At 46.2% G+C, this 22428-nt stretch overlaps 1 protein-coding gene across 1 annotated transcript in view; it reads left to right on the top strand.

The window, feature by feature from the left end:
* The window catches only part of LOC120916886 (latent-transforming growth factor beta-binding protein 3-like), a 2124401-nt gene that overhangs the window by 47139 nt on the left and 2054834 nt on the right, over positions 1-22428 (top strand).

Here is a 22428-nt window from a genome sequence, read left to right as displayed (position 1 = left end):
ATACACTCAGGAGCATCATCTCCTTGCCTCTGGAAAAATTCTGGTGATTTGAGACAAGGTTTGTCTTGCAAGGTCCTCCTCTCATCTCCAGACCTCACAGTGTCTGAAGATCATTGGCATCATGGTGACCACAACACCAATGATGAAATGGGCACAGTGGAAAATGCAGCCCTTCTAGAAGGGCTACCTCCAGCAATGGAACCCAGGGCTCTGAGGTCATTCCATCTGAATAACCTCATCCATGTGGGAGAGCCTTCCTTGGTGGCTACAGCGGAGGAACCTCCTCAACTGTCACTCCATCGCGCCTGGTTCTTGGATCACGATCACAACAGATGCCAGAAACAGGGGCTGGATCACTCTCTGCCTGGCAGAAGTAGCCCAAGGCAAATGGAGTTTTCCATCTCACGGGATAGTCTCAAATGTTCTGGAGCTCCGGTCAGCATTCTGCGCCCTAAAGGCCTTTCACCACTTGATGGCCTTGTTCTGCTGAGACTGGACAACACAACAGCAGTCTCATACATCAAGAGACAGGGAGGTACTTAGGCTCTACTTCCTTCAACAGGGAGAGACTATCATGTCCTGGGCCCAAGTGAACCTGACAAATCTGACAGCTGTCTATCTCCCTGGAGATCAGAATGTTTAGATGAACTTTCTTTCAACGGTATCTCTAGACAACAACGAATGGGCTCTCCACACTGAAATCTTCAAGTGGTTCCTGTCCCTGGGAGTCATCCCGGAGGTAGACCTATTTGCCTCCCCATGAAATTTCAAACTGGAGAGGTACTACACTATGGGGTATATCCACAAAGAAATTACGCCGGCGTACCTATTGATACACCGACGTAATTTCAAAATTCCTGCGTCGTATCTTTGTTTTGAATCCTCAAAACAAGATACGACGGCATCTCCGCTTGATCCGACAGGCGTTGAGTATGCAAATTAGCTATTTACGGCGATCCACGAACGTACGCCCGGCCCGGCGCATTTTTTCCCGTCGTTTGCGTTCGGCTTTTTCCGGCGTATAGTTAAAGCTGCTATACTGAGGCGTACTCAATGTTAAGTATGGCGGTCCTTTCCCGTGTACAATTTTAATTTTTTTACGTTGTTTGCGTATGTCGTTCGCGAATAGGAATTTGCATAGAATGACGTCACCGTCGTAAGCATTTCCGGTTTAATTTCGAGCATGCGCACTGGGATATCCCAGGGACTGCGCATGCGCAGTTCCAAAAAAACATTGTTTACGTCGGGTCTCGACGTATTAACATAAAACACGCCCCCATTAGATCTATTTGAATTCCGCGCCCTTACGCCGCGATAGATACACTACGCCGCTGTAACTTATGGTGCGGATTCGTTGTGGATTCCATTTTAAAAAGATAAGTTACGGCGGCGTAGCGTATCTTAGATACGCTGCACCCAGCGCAGATGTCTGTGGATCTGCCCCTGAGTGTCATTGTCCCCAGGCCTTCAGGGTATATGCCCTGATGACTAGTGGAGATTTCACAGGCCCTATGCCTTTGCTCCGGTTTCTGTCATTCTCCGGTTCCTGTCGGGACTCAGGTGGGAAGAAGCGGAGATAGTGGCAATAGTCCCGTACTGGCCAAACAGGCCTTGGTTTTCCCTGCTGATGCAACTCAGCCTCCGGGACCCAGTTCCTCTGCTCTCCAAGCCAGATCTCCTATTGCAAGGGACAACTCTACATCCATGCCCGACCCATCTGCACCTGATGGCTTGGTTTTTGAGAGGGGAAGGCTGGAGACCTTAGGTTGTCATAGCAAGGCTATCTCCACGTTGATGAATGCCAGAAGAGCAGGTACCAACAGAGTCTACCAAAGAATTTGGTCATGGTTTGCAGACTACATTTCCACCACTGCAGGTTCTTGCGATTACCCAAAGATACAGGATATCCTGGGCTTCCTACAAATGGGCCTGGATCTTTCCTTGTCAGTCAGTTCCCTGCAGGTTCAAATCTCTGCAATTTCTGCCTTCACAGGCGTATCCTGGGCTAGACACCCTTTTACTCAGGAGTAGGGATGAGCTTTGTGTTCGACTCGAATGCATGTTCGACTTGAACATCGTCTGTTCGTACGTTCGACGAAATTCGAACAAAATGGGTCGTTCGTGCCAAATTCGAGTGACGCGCATCGGCCCATAATTCACTGCGGCATTGCGCGCTGATTGGTCAAGCATGCACTATGACCCTGCATGCTTGGCCAATCAAAGCACGCAAAAATCGGAGAGCCATAATTGGCCAAAGCCAGGGTGGCTTTGGCCAATTATGGCTCAGGGGGTTTAGTACACGCCCCAGTAGTGTGTTGCGGCGTTGTTAAAGAACAGTAAGTTAGAGAGAGAGAGACACAGACACAGTGGGCCAGATTCACGTAGATCTGCGGCGGCATAACATATCGCATTTACGTTACGCTGCCGCAAGTTTTACGCTGCCTGTAAAGTTGCGGTGGCGTAGCGTAAAAATCCCCACGGCGCAAGCCCGCCTAATTCAAATGATCCGGGTAGGGGGCGTGGATCATTTAAATTAGGCGCGTTGCCGCGCCAAACGTACTGCGCATGGGCCGTCCCTAAAATTTCCCGACGTGCATTGCGGTAAATGACATCGCAAGGACGTCATTGGTTTCGACGTGAACGTAAATGGCGTCCAGCCCCATCCATCGACTTACGCAAACAACGTAAAATTTTCAAATTGCAACACGGGAACGACGGCCATACTTAAAATTGGATACACCACCTAGGGGGCAGCTTTATCTTTACGCCGAGTATCTCTTACGGAAACGGCGTAAATTTACTGCGACGGGCAAGCGTACGTTCGTGAATCGGCGTAACGCCTCATTTGCATATTCTACGTCGACCGCAATGGAAGCGCCACCTAGTGGCCAGCGTAAATATTGCACCCTAAGATACGACGGCGCAGGCCGTCGTATCTTAGGCATGTTTAAGTGTATCTCAGTTTGAGAATACACTTAAACATACGACGGGCTTAGATTCGGAGTTACGTCAGCGTATCTTCTGATACGCCGGCGTAATTCTTTGAGAATCTGGCCCAGTGTCTTTTCTACCAGATAGATAGATAGATCGAGCAGGCAGGCTAGTCAGTTTAGTTAAATTTACTGTGTAGAGGATATATATACATCCTAGGAGTTGTACATATATTTATACACTGTATAGCTTAGCTAGATCAGCTATTCCTATTTGGCAGGCAGTAGATTGTGCTAGCTGCAGTGCTCTAACGTGTTGTATTGACTGTGTGCTGTTCATTTGCACCTAAACGCAGTTGCTGTTACTGCAACCGTGTTGTTTATTTGCACCTAAACGCAGTTGCTGTTACTGCAACCGTGCTGTTCATTTGCACCTAAACGCAGTTGCTGTTACGGCAAGTGTGCTGTTCATTTGCACCTAAACGCAGTTGCTGTTACTGCAAGTGTGCTGTTCATTTGCACCTAAACGCAGTTGCTGTTACTGCAACCGTATTAACAGGAATTAACTGGTGTCCATCCAGCAAAGCTGGACGACTACTCCCCTATTTGGACAACATCATGACTTTAAGAAGAAAAAAGGGGCGGGAGGGTGGGCGCTGCTTCGCTGACTGGAAACCCTGCCGTGCCTGGACCCTTATATAACCTCCACAGCGCGGGAGGCTCGGTGACGATCCGGCCAATCGGCAGCTCCTCCCAGTCAGCCAATCCCGTGGCTGTTGCTGCCCAGGGACGGCTCGTGGACCTGCAATAGAAAAAACACAGCAGGAAGAACTGCACCTTCTGCCCTTTGAGCTTGCCCATGTTGGTCCAGCTTAGTGCTGTGACCTGTCATGGGCTAGCACAAAGGTATTTAAAATAAATACACAACACAAAATATAATCCAACACTCATTTATTAATTTGGTATAAACTGGCCAAGGTGTCATCCATAAAGGGGGGTGGGGGGTTACAAAATTACAATAAATAAATAAATAAATAAATAAATAAATAAATAAGCCATCTTGGCTAAGAACAGGAATTAACTGGTGTCCATCCAGCAAAGCTGGACGACTACTCCCCACCGGCCGAAACCAGCAGAGCATCAGCTGGTTGAGGCCCCCCCAACACCGCGGCTGATTCAATCAGACTTTGCAGGCCCATGTTGAAAATATCAAGGCCTATTGGTGACAAATGAATTTTATCGTTTCTAAACAACGGAGACCCCTAACACCCGACCATAAAACTAAAAATGAGTTAGTGTCAAGACCTAAATTGGTGGAGTAGGATCTGGATTCCGAATGCTTGGCGGTCCAGAACACATACGAGTGCCCTACAATCCACACAACCTTCCTGGTGTGATCTGAAAGAAAAAATTACAATATTAAAAGGTCCGGACGAACATACAACTTATATCTAGCACTATCCCAACGACCAATATGCTTTAACTTATCTTCAGAGAAACTAAGGGAGCTTGCTGTGGTGGCCGCACCAATTCTAAATGAATGGGAAGAAAAACGAAAACCGGACAAATTTAAATGTTTAAGGCAAGAAGAAAAAAATTCAGAAAATTGGAACCTAGTCAAAGGGGACAAATCATTGTGAACAAAGAAAGAAACTGATGAAACAGGCCTAACGAGCATATATTCTTTAACAAGCCGCACAGGGCATAAAGCTCCGTTAGGGGAACTGGATAGAGAGAACCACCGACCTTTACCAATTGGGAACGACTTGGACCTACAAAGAAAAAGATACAAACAATCTTCTCTGACATATACATGATCCGGAAAAAAGTGGGTGGAGCAACTGCGCTAAACAACTAACAAATATAAACAAAACAAAGTTCATAAAAATACATATGTGATCGGATGCAGTGAATACAAAATAGAGCTGCACCTTACTGTGATTGTTGTACAGTGGTGGCATAAATGGGGAAAAAACAAGGTGCGCTAAATTAAAAAGGTATATAAATAATCCTGAGGATCATGAGATAAATAATCCATGAATATTAAAATACATGCAAAAATAGAAAAAATATGACAATGAACATAGTCTATGGAGAATGAAGAAAACAACGTAGATCCTGTTCACCAGTGCAGTGAAAGAAAAAAATAATGATTTGAACACAGTCCACAGGTGTCGGTTGTATTCAATAGTGACAATCCAAAAGGAAAGAGATCCTCCACCATAGAAATAGTGTGTCTGCTTACCAGAAAACCGGCGGTCTCTTAATTAAAAGAAGACCCCAGAAGGCGTTTGGATTAACCCTGTGGTAGTTGGGATGTGGATTAGCTGAGTATGACGTCTGACCCCGTCTCAAACCAATGTATGGGATACTTGGATGACGAATACCATGGAAAATATAGAAGGACCGCTATAGTGTGATACCATAGATAAAATTTATTAAAAAGAAGACAAAAACACACTTACATGGATGCAGTGTAAAATAGGCATGTCAAATTGGCGCTCCGGCCGGAAGCAATCCAAAAAACACCCGTCCAATAGGTAGGAATAGTGCACTCAACGGGGGGTGATCCGATGCGACACACGTTCTGCCCGACCAGTTTCGCGAAAACTCGCTTCCTCATGGGGTACGGGTGGCACACCAAATCACCCCCCTTAAATAACAAAAGTAAAATGAATGACGACCAAGCGTCATCGCAGGCACGTGGGCGCGCATGCGCGTGCACGTTGGAACACAAAGGTCAGACCAGGCCTCGCTCTGGTCCGAACCTGGCGCCAGCGTGCATGCGCCCGCATATACCGAGTCCCAGGGCAATAAAATACATAGGGCTTGGTTCATCAGGACATCGCGGCGGAAGAGAAACAGTCCCACGCCGGATGTCACTGAAAACCAAGCCCCTTAGCGATAATAGATGCGGAAGACCGATCCGTATCCTCGAGAGCGGCTCCCGCATCACATGACCAAGTGCGTCGACGTCACACGTCGGCGCACGGCCGTGACGACGCAGAGAGCCCTCGGATGACACGGCGGGGCCCAGGAAGCATCAACACGAGGACCAAGCCTCGATATGGAAAACGGGCTGAGCCAACAGCCAGCCACCTATTGGTCAGACAGACCAAGCCTCATTTTGGATGCAAAGACACGGAGGTAGCCACATACTCAGGACTCCCGAGATACAGGGCCATAAGTTAAAGCTCTGTACAGAGATGCAGTGGCTAGATGGATTACCAAATAATTAGCAAAGGCAATGGCGTGTCAATCCACCCAAATGGGGTATCAATAAAAATTAAATAATAAAATTAGCATATTCAATGATAAATAATCAATAGTACATTAACTAGTAAAATTGGCATATTCGATGGTATACACAACAAAGGGTACATAAAGTATGCCAAAACCTAATTGACATGAACATCATGCATGCAATCAGGGGTGGATAATAATGTCCAATACAGTCCAAATAAATTGACAGGTTGTTAGGACCAGCTCGGTACTGCAAATAAGTACTGTATATAATCATGTATCAAAAATGGCCAGAATCAACATAGTGCGGCGAATAAATATAAAGGCACAGACACCTGATAGAGGTGGCAAACTCAATTGGGCACAAAACCTTAATCATTGATACGAGAAATCATGAATTGTTAATAAAGGCATTAATATCTGTATCGATATTCAGCCCATACGGTGTGTACGTTTTGGTACGGTGGATCCAAGCCATTTCTTGTCTGGATATTTCCCGGACAAGATTGCTCCCTCTCCAATGCGGACGATATTTATCAATTCCGATAAACTTGGTATTGGAGGGGTCTCTATGGTGCTTTAAATCGTAATGCCTAGAGACAGAATGCTTATCGAAACCACTTCTGATTTTGGCGATATGTTCGTTTAACCTAACTGACAGAGCCCTCTTAGTGCGGCCTATGTACTGAAGGCCGCAAGGGCACTGGATAAGGTATATGACACCTTTCGTCGAACAGGTTATAAATGGTTCGACTTCAAAAGTTTGTTGGGTAGCTGTGGACTGAAAAGAACAAATCTTCCTGTCTCTGCAGCTATTTAGGGTGCAAACCTGACAGCGTTTACATCTGTAATATCCTGTAAGATTTTCAAGGAAAGTCCTAGCTGCTTTCGGAGGATCATGAACGCTGGGAGCAATGCGACTTCCAATCGTAGAAGCACCCCTAAAAACCACACTAGGTCTTTCCGGAAGGATGGGGGCTAAGACCTGATCTGTAGTGAGAATGTGCCAATGCTTCTGAATCAGCTTCTTGACACTAAAATGTTGTGCAGAAAAAGTTGTAACGAAGGGTAGAGAAAATCTATCACCTCGCTCCTCTCTGTTTTTATCTGCAAGAAGAGCTGTCCTATCTGTATTTCTAACTCTCTCCATTGATTGGAGTAGGATGGAGTTGTCATACCCCTTCTCCTCAAATCTCTTGGAGAGGATTGAGGCCTGGTTCTCAAATGTCAGGGGATTGGTACAATTGCGTTTGATGCGCATAAACTGTCCCAGGGGTACAGATTTTAACCAAGTTGGTAAATGGCAACTATCTAGTGGAATATATGAGTTGCAGTCAGTTGGTTTGAAAAAAGTGGACGTGACAAATCTACCGTTCTCAATATTAATCTGGAGATCTAGAAAATGGATGGATTGTTGACTGGACTCAAAATTTAAATGCAATGCCCCGAGTGTTCCAATTCAAATCGGCCATGAAGTCGACAAGATCTGACTCACTCCCATCCCAAAGGAGGAGGACGTCATCGATGTACCTCGACCAGAGTAATATCTCGGGCCGGCGGTGAACATCGATGACGTCCTCCTCCCATTTGGCCATGAAGAGGTTGGCCAAACTGGGGGCATATTTAGCCCCCATGGCCACACCTCTATCCTGTCGATAAAACAAATTATCGAACATGAAATAATTGTGAGAGGCTGCATATTTCAGCAGAACCATGATGAAATCTATTTGGGCTTGTACCAGACCAGACTGTCTAACCAAATACAACTGTACTGCCTCAAAACCCAAATTGTGGGGAATAATCGTGTACAAGGAGGTCACATCGGCTGTGACCATCCATATACCTGATTTCGGGGAGATGCTGGCAAGTGTGTTAATGACCTGCTTCGTATCCTTAATATACGAAGGGATCATCTGCACAAGTGGCTGTAAATAAGAGTCTATGTACTTGCCCACCCGGGACGTGATGGAATCAATCCCACTCACGATGGGACGACCCGGGGGGCAAGTCTGACTCTTATGTATCTCAGGTAAATAGTATATCACGGGAGTCCGTGGAGCACTAGGTACCAGGAAAAGAGCTTCTATTGTTGTTCAGAATGCCACTTTGGAGACCCTGTTTAACCAGAACCTCAAGTTCCTTTTTGTACCCACTCAATGGATCCCTACTGAGGGGGGTATAGGTGTGGACATCATCAACCAGTCTGTGCATTTCTTTCAAGTAGTCACACTGGTCGAGAACGACTATACCCCCCCCCCCCTTATCAGCCGGTCTAATAACCAAGGCCTTGTTGTGGCAAAGTGATTGCAAACCCATTGCCAAATCTCTGTTCATAGTAGATTTATTCACTCTAAGTCTGTCCAAATCACTAAGGACCACATCCCTAAACACTTTAATGCTGGGGGCCAAAGATCCTGGTGGATTAAAAAGGGAAGCATTAGACAAGGAGGAAGGTTTATATTCATTACTTGCCTGTTGGCCAGAAATGGGGTTAGAAAGAAAATAACGTTTAATACTAAGCCGTCTAGTGAATTTATGCACATCCATATAAGTTTGAAACTTACTGAGATTTCTAGGGGGGGCATATTTCAATCCCTTGTCTAAAAGCTTTTTCTCCGGATTGGTCAGTAGTTTCTGGCTAAGGTTATAGATACCTACTCCTAAGTTCTCTTTCGTTTTGGCCGACTGGGCCCTCCTCCCCCCTCTGGTCCCTCTCTTCGTTTTGTGGTGTTTCCCTGACCAGTGGGGGCCCTGCGAAAATCCCAATTTTGATTACCGGAATTCCCACTTGGGTTAAAAGAGTAGTTACTCCCAGGCTGTCCTCCAAACGAGTCTGGGTAGCCTAAGGGTTATGTGAATGGATTCCTAGTTGGATTTATGGATCCAAATCCCCCTCTAATAGGTGCTTGACCACCGTTATTATCAAATTCAGAGATAGGATTAAATTGATTCTGGGTAGGAATATTGAAGCCAAAGCCACCCTGACCACCGTCGTATTGAGGGCCATAATTTGGTCCCCCAAACCCCATTTGGGGTGGTGGAAAGCGGTAATCTGGGCCTCTGTTCCAAACCCGGGGAGAGGAAACCTGATCGTAATGAACAGCACCACGACCATGGTTGCCACCTCTGGGAGTAAAACCCTGGTCGTGATTGTGTAGAATTGGGAAGAAGTGGGGGGCTAGCACCCTCAGATGACTGAGGAGTGGTATCCATCCCCAGATCACTCTCATTGTTGGGGGAAAGTTTCTTTTGCCACAAAAAGACGAGATTAGATTTGTAATCCTCACTATCTCTGAATTTCTTTTTCTTTTTGGCTTTCTGGTCCCTTTCTTCTTTATCTAAAGTTTTGAGTAAACTGGTAGAATGGTTGATATATTCATCCCCATTTTTAAAGGGGGTGAGTAAATCTTTCACAGATTTAATTTCCTCATCCAGTCTAGTCAATTTGACAGCTCTCCTATCACGGAGAAATTGCAAAAAAGACACCCCTGAATCGTTAAAATATTGGTACCAACCTGCAAGGTCCGTATCCCCTTGTTGGGGGGACACTTCCCATCTTAGGCTCCTTGGTACCATGGTCCGCCCTAAGGAAAGGCAAAGAACTTTTGTTAGCGGCAGTAAATTCACCAATCCTGAGAGCTCCTAAGAAAGCAACCAAAAAAGCAGCACTAAAAAGAAGAGACTCAAACTCAGAAGAAATACCTTGTCAAGAGAACCAATGAGATCTACCAGCAAAGAGACTGAAATGGGGCGCCTATTCTCGATAGAGGGCCTGGATCTCCTAAATTCCTAGTTAAGGCCGGAAGGCCTGCAAATTTCAGAAAGAAACTCCAGCTAAAATCTTGCTCACTGATGCTGGACTAAGGTGTGACTGAATAATGGAAGATAAAAAGGTTAACTGACATTCATAGGATCTGCACCACATGTATGACAAAAGGAACACCATCTTGACCATGAACCAATATAGTCTAGCCAAGTCTTACTTGATACCAAATTCTTAAGATTGAGGAGTATCAATCCCATATTAAGCCCCAGAGGAAATCTGGGCAAGGGGTCCCTTGTTGATCTGCAGCTGGAGCCAACTCCCGAAATCTTTTCAGCTGTAAACGAGATAAGGCATCGGCGATATTATTATGTATGCCTGCTATATGTTCAGCTTTTAACCATATATTAAAACGCATGCAATGTAATACTAAAAAACGCAATAATTTTAGCACCGGTACAGACTTAGAAGATAAAGAATTCACCGCAAAGAAGACACCTTTATTATCCGTGTGCACAAGTATTCTTTTGTTCGAAAAGGAGTCCTTCCAAATTACCACCGACACTATGGCCGGGAAAAATTCCAGGAGAACCAAATTCTGTAGAATTTCTTCCTGTAACCACCCCTCAGGCCACCTGGCAGCACACCAGTGTCCATTCAAAAAGGCACCAAAGCCCACTGAACCAGCAGATTCAGTGAAAAACTCCAACTGACTGCTCGTCTTAAAGTCTTGTTGCCACACTGTAGCACCATTGAAATTGCTTAAAAAAGCACCCCAAATCCTAATATCCTCTTTAATGCCTTTAGACAAACGGATATGAGCATGCGGATTACTCAAACCTCGAATAGACAAGGAAAATCTGCGAGAGAATACTCTGGCCATGGGAATGACTCTAGCTGCAGAAGGGACTGGGCTTCCTTTAAAAGAACTTTCTTCCTGGACAGGAATGAATCAATCAATGACCTCATCTTCTGCAATTTCCGATCTGGCTGTCTAAATTCCATGCGCACAGAATCAATCACTATGCCCAGGAATTCTATAGACGTGGAAGGAAAACAAGTTTTTTCATGCGCCAGAGGCACACCAAATTCCTTGCAAATTCCACAGAACGACTGCAAGGCCTCCAGGCACTCGTCGGTTCCACTAGACCCTATGAATAGAAAATCATCTAAATAGTGGAGGGAAGCCCCATGGGAGAACTTCTTGGACAAGACCCAGTGTAGAAAGGTGGAAAAAAATCTTGAAATAGAAACAAGATAAGGAGAACCCCATGGGCATACACTTGTCAAAGAAAAATTTACCTTGAAAATAGAAACCCAGCGAGTTGAACCCCTGAGGATGCACCGGGAGAAGGCGAAAAGCCGACTTGATATCCGCTTTCGCCATCAAGGAACCTTGGCCCATTTGACGTAACATGACCAGGGCCTCATGAAACGATGACGGCTGAGGAGAAGCAGCTGCACTCTTGCCTTTGTTTCTTCTCGCAGGCTGTTTCCTTGTCCCGCTTCCAGACGCAGCAGAGCCCTTCATTAGCACTGGGGGGATGGGCGCAGGAGGAGCTGAAACATTCTCCTCCCTTAGGCACTGGCGCAGCCATTCCTCTCCTCCCCTGCCTTCTGCTTTCTCCAGCAGTTGGCATAAGAGTGCCTCACGATCTCCGGGCGAATGCCGCTTCATGACAGAAGCCTGCGCTGCTTCGCTGACTGGAAGCTGACTGGAAACCCCGCCGTGCCTGGACCCTTATATAACCTCCACAGCGCGGGAGGCTCGGTGATGATCCGGCCAATCAGCAGCTCCTCCCAGTCAGCCAATCCCGCGACTGTTGCTGCCCAGGCACGGCTCGCGGACCTGCAATAGAAAAAACACAGCAGGGAGAACTGCACCTTCTCCCCTTTGAGCTCGCCCATGTTGGTCCAGCTTAGTGCTGTGACCTGTCATTTGCACCTAAACGCAGTTGCTGTTACTGCAAGTGTGCTGTTCATTTGCACCTAAACGCAGTTGCTGTTATTGCAAGTGTGCTGTTCATTTGCACCTAAACGCAGTTGCTGTTACTGCAAGTGTGCTGTTCATTTGCACCTAAATGCAGTTGCTGTTACTGCAACCGTGCTGTTCATTAGCACCTAAACACAGTTGCTGTTATTGCAAGTGTGCTGTTCATTTGCACCTAAACACAGTTGCTGTTACTGCAAGTGTGCTGTTCATTTGCACCTGTTACGTACCTGGTATGTTTAGAGTCTGGTTGTAGGAGGCCTCTCTTACGGCTCTGGTTCACGAGCCACTGAAGTGGGAACAGCGGACTCGGAGCACAGCGGGGTAGGAGTGCCGATGCAGAGATGAATAGATGTAGGTGGCTTAGTCTCTCTGGCGGGGAGGTGCAGACGGCACTGAGGCACAAGAGGGGGTCAGCGACCCTGACGGGTGATACAACTGCAATGGCAACAAGCTGATGAAGAAAGCAGATAAATAGGAAGCAAGAAGCAGCAGGGTCAGGCAAGCCGGGTCACAACGGATAATCAGATGGTTCAGATGCAGGTAACTGAAGCGTAGTCGTGGTGCAAGCAGGTGGGTCTGGCAACGGTGGGTCCAATCAGAAGGGTAGTCAAACAAGCCGGAGTCAGGGATTAGAGAGATACGGATAGTCAACAAGCCGGGTCAAGGTTCAGTCAGTAATTCAGGATCAGGTTTCAGGATCAGGTTTCAGGATCAGATTTCAAGTGTAAGTTCACTCCAAAACTGCGGATCAGGCAGCAATGTGTTTGAGTCCAGCAATGGCTTTTAAAGTGTGCTTTGGCGCCAAAAACGTGCACACGCACGCTCCCGCTATTGTGCACGCGCGTGCACCCGTTGTGCACGCGCGCGCCCCCGTTGTGCACGCGCAGGCGTGCGGGAAGTGCTGCGGTGTGTCAACATGGAGGAACCCTGTTGTTTCCTCAGAAACGAGGATGGATGATGCTGGGAGGTAAGTCCCTGACATTGCCCCCCCCCAAGGGGCAGCCTCCGGATGCCCAGTCGGGCCTTTTTGTCTGGGTGAGCAAGAAAAAAGGCACGTAATAACTTCTTGGCGTGTAGATTACCTTCAGGTTCCCAAGAGTTATCTTCTGGGCCATAGCCCTTCCACTTGACCAGAAACTGGTTTTGTCCTTGTCGCTTCCTGCAGTCCAATATAGTTTCCACTACGTACTCTTCACAACCATCGATCTGGACAGGTTCAGGAGGCTTGGATCCTCTGTTAGGGAAGGGATCAGGGGCTGCAGGTTTGAGTAGAGAAACATGAAATACAGGATGTATTTTCAGGGAATTAGGTAGAGACAGTTCATATGAGGCTAAATTAATTTTCCTCTTAACCGGGAAGGGTCCCATAAACTTAGGTGCCAACTTCTTAGACGGGCAAGGTAATCTTAGGTTATTTGTGGACAGCCATACCTGATCATCCGGTTTGAGATCCAACTCTCCCCTTCTTCCCTTGTCGAAGAATCTCTTGCCGTCAGCTTGAGCCTTGGTTATTGCTTCGCGTAATACCTGGTTGTTACGTTTAAGAAATTCCAAGATATCTTGAACCGCTGGAACTGCTGATTCTGAAAAGAAATCTGGCAAAAATGTTAAATTAAAACCATAATTAGAGAAAAAAGGGGATTGCCCGGTAGCTGAGTGTTTGGCATTGTTGTATGCAAATTCTGCTAGAGGTAGCAGCGAGACCCAATCATCTTGAGAAAAAGTTGTAAAGCATCTGATATATTGTTCTAAGGTTTGGTTTGTTCTTTCGGTTTGCCCATTGGTTTGGGGATGGTAGGCTGAAGACAGAGAAAGCTTAATTTGTAACTTCTCACAAAGGGCTTTCCAGAACCGAGAGGTAAACTGGACCCCTCTGTCGGAGACAATATTGGAAGGTACTCCATGTAGCCTGACGATTTCTTTGATAAAAACGCGAGCAGTTTCAGCAGCAGAAGGTGTATTTTTCAAAGGAAGGAAGTGGGCCATCTTGGTAAAACGATCTACAATCACAAAGATTGCTGTACATCCTTCAGAACAGGGAAGTTCCACAATAAAGTCCATTGCAATCATTTCCCAAGGTCTATTGGGCACGGGTAGAGGTTTTAATAGACCCCAGGCTTGTTTTCTGGATGTCTTGTTCCGATTGCAGATGGGGCAAGAGTTGATATATGTCTTACAAAAGTCCTCTAAGTCAGGCCACCAGAAAGTGCGTCGCACTAATTCGAGGGTTTTACGAACTCCGAAGTGCCCCGCTAACGGGTGGTCATGGAGAAGTTTTAGAACTTCCACTCGGGTATTCTCCGGTACAAAAACTTGACTCCCTCTCCAAAATAAACCGTCTCTGGAAGTTAACGAGATATTGGGGGGTTTGGAAGATTCGGAAGATGCTTCTCTGATCGTGGAAAGCAGATTGGTATGCAAAAGTAGAAAGTTGCCATCCGGAAGGATGGTGTCTGGAATGGATGTGTCCTTCGGGTTGTCATGCATTCGGGATAATGCGTCTGGTTTAACATTCTTGGATCCAGGTCGATAAGTAATATGAAAACAAAAGCGAGAAAAGAAGAGAGCCCAACGGGCTTGTCGAGGTTTTAGCCGTTTAGCTGTCCTTAGATACTCCAAATTTTTGTGATCTGTGTAGATCAATACAGGATGAGCAGCGCCTTCAAGTAAGTATCTCCACTCCTCTAAGGCGGTTTTGATGGCCAACAGTTCTCGATCCCCCACGTCGTAATTCCTCTCTGCGGGGGAGAGCTTTCGGGAATAGAATCCTACTGGATGCATTAAATCCTTGTCCCCTGAGCGTTGTGAGATGACAGCCCCTACCGCCACTTCAGAGGCATCTACCTCAAGGAGGAAAGGCAACGCTGGATTGGGATGACTGAGGATTGGAGCGGATGTAAAGAGTCCCTTCAGGGTATCAAAGGCCTTTTGAGCTTCAGGATTCCATCGGAAACGAAGATTCTGCTTAGTGAGTTGAGTAATGGGAGCCACTATCGTAGAGAAGTTTTTAATAAATTTCCTATAAAAATTTGCGAACCCAATAAAACATTGTACCCCTTTTTTATCCAAGGGTGTTGGCCAGTCTAGGATGGCGGATACTTTTTTCGGATCCATTTCAATTCCGGTTGGAGAAATCACTAGACCTAGGAATTGGATAGTTAGTCGCTCGAACTCGCATTTCTCTACTTTTGCATACAAGCTGTGCAGGCGGAGACGATTCAGGACCTTGCAGACGTGCACTCGGTGCTCTTCCAGGGAACAGGAAAAAACCAGGATATCGTCCAAATAAACAATGACAAAGATGTCTAAGAAGTCTCTAAATACGTCGTTAACAAAGTGTTGAAACGTAGCAGGTGCATTACATAGGCCAAAGGGCATTACCAAGTACTCATAGTGTCCATATCTTGTGCGGAACGCTGTCTTCCATTCATCTCCGTCCCTGATGCGTATCAAGTTATACGCTCCCCTCAGGTCCAGTTTAGTGAAAATAACGGCAGATCGTAATTTTTGAAAAAGTTCGGGTATTAGGGGCAGGGGATAGCGATTCTTTACAGTGATGTTGTTTAGTTCCCGATAATCAACACAGGGACGAAAGGTTTTGGTCTTTTTTTGTGACAAAAAATATTCCGGCGCCTGCTGGCGAAGTGGACGGACGGATGAATCCTTTATCCAAATTTTCATCAAGATAAATTTTTAAGGCGTCCTGTTCCTTCTCGGAAAGTGGGAAAATCCGCCCAAAGGGGATCTCAGCCCCAGGAAGGAGCTCAACCGGACAGTCATATGGCCGATGAGGCGGAAGAGAATCAGCTCCTTTCTTGCTAAACACATCAAGGAATCCATGATATGGTTTTGGAACGGACTGAAGCAGACTGGGATCGGCATTTAAACACATCAGGGTAGGAGATGGGTTGGACGGTCTGGGCAGGCAGTGTTCCTGACAGTAGTAAGAAGGGAAGGTGATTCTTCCAGATATCCAGTCAACTTGGGGGTTGTGTGCCCGGAGCCAAGGTATGCCTAAAATTACTGGGAACAAAGGAGATGAAATGACATCCAAAATTAACAGTTCCTTGTGTTGGAGAGAAGTAGTAGCAGGTAGGGGAAGCGTCTCTTGTGTTACCTGACCAGACTTGATGTGTGAGCCGTCGGCCAAAAAGACAGAAAGTCTAAAGTCCTTTTTACGTAAAGGTATATTATGGAGATCAGCAAAAGTGGAATCAATAAAACAGCTGCACGCGCCTGAATCAACGATAGCGTTGACCAACACCGTCTTTTCCGGAAGCTGTAACGAAAGGGAGAGAGCAAGGTGGGTGATGTTGGCAGAAATGGCTGAAATATTAATAGGAGCTGAAGACTTGAACTTACGTATCTTGACGGGGCAGTTATACACGTAATGGCCGGCCTCGCCGCAGTAGAGACACAGGTTCAACTGGCGACGACGTGTGCGTTCTTCCGGAGTGAGAGTAGGTCGCATCACACCTAATTGCATTGGTTCGGAAGTGTCCATAGACGGATCAGTAGAATTCGGAGGAGTAGGTGGTTGGTAACGAGAAGCGGGTAACGGGGCCCGAGCAGTGACCCATACTGGGCGACCTTGTTGGGAAGAACGCTCTGCCTGGCGTTCCCTTAGTCGCCGATCAATTTGCACGGCCCTAGTGATAAGTTCGTCTAGGGTTTCAGGTACCCCAATGCGGGCTAGTTCATCCTTCAGGGGTTCTGACAAGCCTAAGCGAAATTGGTGGCGCAGAGCTGCGCTGTTCCATTGAGTATCTGCACTCCAACGGCGAAAATCGGTTACATAATCCTCGACCGCTCGGCGGCCTTGTTGAAGTGCAAGTAAAGCGGTTTCAGCCGTGGCAGTCCTCTGGGGATCGTCGTAAAGTTGGGCCATGGTCTGGAAGAAGTTCAGCAAAGTCTCTGTCTGAGGGCCATTATCCTCTAGCAACCGATGTACCCATTTTTGGGGTTCCCCTTGAAGCAGGGAAACGACAAACCCCACTTTCGTGGCCTCTAGTGAGAATGTTCGGGGTTGCAGGGCAAAATATAACTGACATGCGTTCCGAAAGTCCCGGAATTTAGAGCGATCCCCTGTGAATCGTTCGGGCATAGGAACCCTGGGTTCAGGTGGTAACATTACCACAGACGGAGCAGCAGCGGCTGATGAAGACCTAGTGGAAGATGCTGGGGCATCTCCAGGAACGGCTAGGTTCTGGACCTGTCCTTCCAATCTCAGGTAGCCATCTTGCAAGTTTTTAACCGCTTGAGTGAGGGATGATAGATGCTTGCATATCTCCTCCATCGCTGGGGCAACTCCTGCAGACTCTGTCATGGCTGCCTGATACTGTTACGTACCTGGTATGTTTAGAGTCTGGTTGTAGGAGGCCTCTCTTACGGCTCTGGTTCACGAGCCACTGAAGTGGGAACAGCGGACTCGGAGCACAGCGGGGTAGGAGTGCCGATGCAGAGATGAATAGATGTAGGTGGCTGAGTCTCTCTGGCGGGGAGGTGCAGACGGCACTGAGGCAGAAGAGGGGGTCAGCGACCCTGACAGGTGATACAACTGCAATGGCAACAAGCTGATGAAGAAAGCAGATAAATAGGAAGCAAGAAGCAGCAGGGTCAGGCAAGCCGGGTCACAACGGATAATCAGATGGTTCAGATGCAGGTAACTGAAGCGTAGTCGTGGTGCAAGCAGGTGGGTCTGGCAACGGTGGGTCCAATCAGAGGTGTAGTCAAACAAGCCGGAGTCAGGGATTAGAGAGATACGGATAGTCAACAAGCCGGGTCAAGGTTCAGTCAGTAATTCAGGATCAGGTTTCAGGATCAGGTTTCAGGATCAGATTTCAAGTGTAAGTTCACTCCAAAACTGCAGATCAGGCAGCAATGTGTTTGAGTCCAGCAATGGCTTTTAAAGTGTGCTTTGGCGCCAAAAACGTGCACACGCACGCTCCCGCTATTGTGCACGCGCGTGCACCCGTTGTGCACGCGCGCGCCCCCGTTGCGCACGCGCAGGCGTGCGGGAAGTGCTGCGGTGTGTCAACATGGAGGAACCCTGTTGTTTCCTCAGAAACGAGGATGGATGAGGCTGGGAGGTAAGTCCCTGACAGCACCTAAACGCAGTTGCTGTTACTGCAAGTGTGCTGTTCATTTGCACCTCAACGCAGTTGCTGTTACTGCAAGTGTGCTGTTCATTTGCACCTAAACGCAGTTGCTGTTACTGCAAGTGTGCTGTTCATTTGCACCTAAATGCAGTTGCTGTTACTGCAAGTGTGCTGTTCATTTGCACCTAAACGCAGTTGCTGTTACTGCAAGCATGCTGTTCATTTGCACCTAAGCGCAGTTGCTGTTACTGCAAGTGTGCTGTTCATTTACACCTAAACGCAGTTGCTGTTACTGCAACCGTGCTGTTCATTTGCACATAAACGCAGTTGCTGTTACTGCAAGTGTGCTGTTCATTTGCACCTAAACGCACCGGAAGTGACGTTTTTGCGCTCCACTGAGTGAGGAAGCAGGAAGTAAAAACTGCAGGAAAGTCTCCAGAGTGGTCTTCAGGGGTCCATGTCTAAACAGTGAGAGTTGCAAAAAACATCTACATTATCTACATTATTATACATTTTCCTGCCTATTTACTCTGTCTGGTACGCATGTTTTATAGGGGGACTGGTGTATATATGTTTTGGGGTGACATTAAAGCTTTTAAAAACAATACTGCACTATATGGATTTTTCCTTCCCTTATACACCTGTTGATACTATACCTGGAGAGTGAAAACCCAAACGGTGATCAAGAAGTGAGAGGGGTATGCTGTTTTAAACATCTGAAGGTGACATGTGAGGCAATATATATTGAAATGCTATTTTAAAGAAACCGTCTGGTGAGTGTTTCCCCCGAAGGGGACCCTATATCCCCCCATGTGGTGAATGCCTTTTGGTGATTGGAGCACATACTGTTGTTACATCTGATCTGGTCATCCCACACAGCATTTTCTCATCAAACCAGGGGTTTGCAGCGCTGCTGCAGGACTACTAACAAGCTCTGTGCGGGCTGGTTTTATATTTCTGCTTTTATCAAGTGACTTTTATATTTTGAGCAGCTGCTTTTTTATTGTTTATATTTTGTTTTATCCGGACAGATTTTGATTTGCTTGGACTTTTTTGTGTTATCCTAAAGCACAGGGTTGTACTACCAATAGAGGGCCAGTGAATAGTACTTTTGTATACTTTGTTCCATTTAATTTTTCCCAGCAGCTATGGATGCCCTCACATTTTTAAGCAATAGGAATCTTGATATGAACACTTTATTTACAGCTAGTGGACCAACCGCTAGCCAGGTGAACTATAATGGGGCTATGTCAACACTAGGTAACACACTAGAGAGACAGGTGAGAACCTGGTGGGACATATGCACTCTGGAACAATATGTGAAGGATAAAATCACCATTAGAAGTTTAAGATGGAAAATCACCCCCCAGGATGGATTGGATGATCCCAATTCCATCCGGGAGTGGTTTGAGTTTTTTGATGGGGTAGCTTTTAAACTACAAGATTTAATACTCTTAAGGAAAAACGAAAAATGAATATGTTAGAGAATAAAATAAATGAACTGCAGGCACAATTAGATCCAATCAAAGACACTCAACCCATCATTCATTTTAACACAAGAACCAACAAGAGGTTAGAAAAAGTCGATAAAGAAACGCAAAAAAAGAAAATTAAAAAATACCATAGAGATATGAATGATTATAACACCAATAATCTATATGCGTGGCAGTCAACGTTACCGGAAAAATTTAATTTAATCATCAAACAATCAGGTGATGAAACAGTAATTAATGCGAGTGACACTCCACACCCTCATCCGGAGAGAAGACAGGGAAATATAAGTGAAGAAGAAATAGTGATCGACTCTCCAGCACAATTTTCTACGCCTATCAGAAGGGGTAAGGGAAAATCTAGAGGAGGAAGGGGTAGAGGATCGAATCATAACCAGCAACCTATACCCTATCCAACCCCTATCTATAATTATTACCAACCGCTAAACACACTACAACATAACGATGCCCCCCCACCCTGTCCTTTTTTAGGGAGGGGAGGGGGTGCACAGAGAAGGGGGAGAGGTTACCCACATCCCAGGGGGAGGCCTCAACAGCACCCATCACAACAATACAGGGAGCAAGATTGGAGACCACAACAACCACAGAATTACTGGACCAGAGACCAAACACAGCACCCCCAACCAAGAAACCTAGCACCAGAGGATGCAGGGCAGGAAGGAGGGTCCAGGAAAAGAAGTCGACATCAGTAGTGGATGGGATCTTCAACCTCAGTAAAGTGGAATTGACACATAAAGAACTAAACATTCTTAACATGGGGCTAAAATGTGGTAGAAAAAAAATGATAAATAAGAAGGCCAGTATGGTGGCCTGAGTTTATGGGAGGAGCCCGGAGGGTATTTAAGCAGCCCACTCACACATGCTCTTTGTCGGTTCAGTGTGCGGTACTACAAGTCACTGGGCCGACGCTTTCCAGCTCACCTCATGTCCGTGAGTCTGCGCATTCAATCGCATTCGACACCCTCCCGCCCTTCCCTTTTTCAGGGCACTTCTCAGCATATCCTTCTTCAATTAACTACCCATTACTTACCTTGGGTATGCCCCCTTTTCTTGGCATACTGACCAGACCACCAAGGCACACTTCAGGTCTATTTATGTTGTAAGTCTTGTCGCGTGTTTATGTGATCCATATCTCTCTCGGTCAGAGGGTAACGACCATAAATAAATTTGACGTATATATCGATGTGCATAAGTACATTAGGAAACTAAACATCAAAAAATACTTTGTGGGCCTAAACACACAGACAGCACCTATCAATAACCATCAAGGGGTAACTAGCAGTGGCCTGAAAAACAAATCTTTGTTTAATCCACCCAATAACCCCAATCACCAAATTGAAGTGTTCAAGGGACTGGTCTTGCGGGATTTAAACCAATTGAAGCCTAAAAAGAATGTGAGTTCCCAACACATCCAAGATGGTATCAAATTGCTGGAGAAAAGGAAAGATATAATAGTTAGACCTGCTGACAAAGGAGGAGGAGTCGTAATACTATCCAAAGATTACTACCAAGGCCAAATCTCGGACATGTTATCTGACAAAGCCACATATGGCTTATTGGATCATGATCCAACACAATCCTATAGAGATCAATTGGAAATTTTAGTACAAATTGGCTCATCCTCAGGAGTACTTTCCAAGAAAGAGAAAATGTATCTAATACCAGCAAGCAGCAAAATACCAACGATCTATACTCTGCCCAAGATTCACAAGCATCCCATTAATCCTCCAGCCCGCCCAATTGTGAACAGTATAGACTCTATAGCTTCAAGAATGGGCCAGTACCTCGATACATTTTTACAGAAGAGTGTGAAAATTACCAGATCCTACTTAAAGGACACAAAGGATTTTTTAAATTGTTTGCACAACGTCACTTTAGCAGAGAACCAGCAAGTACTACTGGTCACAGCAGATGTGTCCTCACTATATTCTATCATACAGCATGATGATGCCACTCTAGCCCTTAATTGGGCTTTAAGTCAAAGGGATGATTTACCCCACAATCAAAAAGCATTCATCGGCCATGCACTAAATTTTTGTTTATCACATAATTATTTTTGGTATGGGAACAAGTTTTATACACAAAAACGCGGCATTGCAATGGGAGCTAAGTTTGCCCCAAGCATCGCCAATTTATTCATGGCCGAGTGGGAAGACAAATCCATTTTTAAGGAAAGAAAAGCCAAACTAATTTTTTATAAGCGGTTTATTGATGACCTGTTTTTTATCTGGGCAGGGCCAGAAGAGTCTTCAAATATGTTTTTAAATATTTTAAACAACAATAACAACAACATCAGTGTCAGGTCACCTGTGGCCAGGTGACAAGTGCACCCCGTTGGGGTCAGGGATGCACCACAGGGAAGTGAACCCTATAGCCGACTACTGCTGGCAGGGAGGAAGCGTAACCCAAGATCACCCAGGGCGCGGAGTCTAAGACCCAGTCTTGTATTCACCAGAGCCTTTGATGGTAAGGATGGTCTTGGCCGCGACTGGGTCCAGGTCGCATCCCCGAGATTCCTCAAGTCCCACTCCGCAGGGAGAAAGGGGAAGAAGTCAACAGGACAAACAGTGGTGAAGGGCAAGCCGAGGTCAGGGCAACAGGCAGACAAGGATAACCGTGGGACATGCAAATAGTCAGGGGCACAGGCAGACAAGGAAGTGGGGAACAAGCCAAAACGGTACACGGAAGATGAACGAAGCACTCTGCAAACAGGAAGTAGCAACTATACTGCAGACAGGAACTAAGCATAGGAACACTGTTGAACAGCACTGCAGACCTGTAGAGCAACGGTTAATATAGGCTTCCTGGGATGGACTAGGGTGGAGCCATACAGGAAGAGGAAGTGATAAAAAGGGGAACCAGAGCAGGGTCAGCCTCTAATGAACACATG

Source organism: Rana temporaria, chromosome 11 (genome assembly GCF_905171775.1).
Source record: "Rana temporaria chromosome 11, aRanTem1.1, whole genome shotgun sequence".
Taxonomy (NCBI): Eukaryota; Metazoa; Chordata; class Amphibia; order Anura; family Ranidae; genus Rana; species Rana temporaria.
Note: the sequence above shows the minus strand (reverse complement) of the source record. Positions and strands in the feature narration are given on the sequence as shown.